General features: G+C 47.6%; 1 pseudogene; it reads right to left on the reverse strand.

Moving 5' to 3' along the window:
- Window positions 1–341: 341 nt before the first annotated feature.
- LOC112477939 lies at window positions 342–460 on the reverse strand (annotated as a pseudogene).
- Between the last annotated feature and the right edge of the window lie 2,080 nt (window positions 461–2,540).

Genomic DNA, 2,540 nt, shown 5'->3' on the forward strand with positions numbered 1-2,540 from the left:
CACATGTTCCTTTTCCAGTTTAAGCTAATGTGAGGTGGGTTTCTTTCCTGGTCAACCATAGGAGGCCTGAGCTACTCAGGCCTTGAAAGACAAACTGGCATGGCCAAAGCGGGGTGCAGAGAGGAGATGTTCTGCCTGGAGAGAGTGGGTGAGTAGCAGCACAGATATGGAAAATAGGGAGGGAGTACATTCTCGAGTGGGAGTGCCACATGCGAAAGTACTTAAACCACGTACTTTTTTTTTTTTTTTTTAAGGCGAGGCACCCCATGGTTGACTTCACAGTTTGCAAGGAACTTGTCAGCTTACAATCCCTTATTTTATTTTTATTTTGTTATTTTTTACACCTACAGCACCTGGTCTTCCTAGGTGGTCTCCCATCCAAGTACTAACCAGGCCCGACCCTGCTTAGCTTCAGAGATCAGACAGGATTGGGCTTGTTCAGGGTGGCATGGCTGTAGACTAAACTGCATACTTTAAGTATCTTCAAGTAGCAGGGCCATATTGTCTGGGAGACCCACAGAAAAGAGGAATCTTAGAGCAGCTGTTTTGGCAACCCAGTCCACGAGGGGAAATGCCCCTCCACCCTCTTTCTCTTTTTTCTCCCCTTCCTGCCATCGCCTGTGCGGAGATGAGCCAACAGGGAGTATTCTGAGTGGGAGAGAATACACTTTTTCTTTTTAAACAAGAAGAGCCTCCCACAGCTCTGCCAGGTCTCCATCGTGATGAGCCCCAGGTCGGCCCTCAGGACCAGGTTTGAGGGTGGCCAGCCACCTTTAAACACAATCATGCTGCCCAGGGTTCCGGGTGGAGTGAGGCCCTGGCCCGCTTAGAAAAGAAATTATTGGGGCCTCTGCTCCTGTTCCTTTATTACCTGTCATCCACCCTCTCCACACCCCTGATGTTATCGGTCCACTTTGCGGGGATCAGATCAGAGCAATTGAGATCCACGTTTCTGCTCACTCTGCTTGAACATGGGTCGAGATTCACCTCAGAGTTAGTGTGTTTCCCACTGTGGAATGTACTTCAGGTAGAAAGTGATTCTACTGAATTCTCTTTGTGTTGAGCGCCTTCTGTCTGTGTCATACTGGGCTAAATCCTGAGCAGTGGAAGAAGAGGAGCTGGGTGGGGACATGGGGTGGCAGAGCACTGGAAATGTTAATAACCTAAGGCTCCTGATTGAGGAGCACGCAGCTCCGTGCGGAAGATAGACATGTACCCAGAGGAGACCAGCGGCAGCATGAGAAAGTACAGACAAAATTACAATGGCAGGGAAATTTGGGTTTAGATCCCTCCTAGTGTGTATTTATTTACTTAATTTAATACATAGTTTTAAATTTTAATCAAAGTAATGCCTTCACATAATTTAGGAGCTGAGATCTCCTACCAACAGCCAGCATCAAGTTGCCAGCCAAGTAAGGGAGTCATCTTGGAACTGAATCCTCCAGCCAGCGGTCCCCTACCTTTTTGGCACCAGGGACCGGTGCTCCTATGAGAATCTAATGCCTGATGATCTGGGGTGGAGCTGAGGAGGTGATGCCAGCACTGGGGAGCGGCTGCAAATACAGATGATGAAGCTTCACTCTCTGACCTGCTGCTCACCTCCTGCTGTGCAACCCAGTTCCTAACAGGCCATGGATGGATACTGGTTGGCGGTGGCTTAGGGGGTTGGAGATTCCTGCTCCAGCCCCAGTCAAGCCTTCAGATGCCTGCAACCTCAGGTGAGATCTTGACTAAAAACTTGTAAGGTACTGCATCAGAACTGTCAAGCTAAGTTACTCCCGAATTTTTGACCCACAGGAACTGTGAGATAATCAATGTTTTTTGTTGTTTGAAGCAGCTAAGTTCAGGGGTGATTTATTACACAGCAATAGAGAAATATTACATAATGTTTGCTATTATTATTCTCTTGGATCAGTAACCTGAGCACAGAAGCTGAGAAAGGTGATGTTTTGACTCAGGTGTGGTGTGAACAGTATAATAACTGAGGACACTTGGCTCATAGGTTGTGTATAAGGGGTACTCTAGGACCATCTGGACATGCTACAAAGCTTCTTTTGAAATGTTAAGTTTCACACCAATCTGCAGTATGCTTCAGAAACCAGTGGTCTCGGGGAGCAGATGCCAGGGCTGACAGACCTCATTCACAGATGACCTCAAGTTCTCGGGTGACAAACATCAAAATGAGAGTTATGGGGCTGTTGATTTAAGGCAGTTCGCACAGTCAGGAATTGACAGAGCACTTTCAGTAGAGAAAGTGGTCCCAGCCGTAGGTTCATTTGAGTCTGGCCCACGTTTCCAGTGTGTGGTAGTTCACTCATGAAAACAGTGAAAACCTCGGCAGTATGTCCCAGTGAAACTGGTTTCCTTCCCTGTCACCAGGAGCTGGATAGAGCTGTGGGGCCCATGACAGCTGCATTTTGTCAGCTAATGTGACCTCATGTCCAAGAAGTCCCCACCCCTCTTTCCTCTAGGTACCTGAGATTCTGGGAAATGGGCTCTATTTTCAGTCTCTAGGTTTCCTTGTGATTCAAGCAACAAGC

This window comes from Pteropus alecto, unplaced genomic scaffold (genome assembly GCF_000325575.1).
Source record: "Pteropus alecto unplaced genomic scaffold, ASM32557v1 scaffold131, whole genome shotgun sequence".
Taxonomy (NCBI): Eukaryota; Metazoa; Chordata; class Mammalia; order Chiroptera; family Pteropodidae; genus Pteropus; species Pteropus alecto.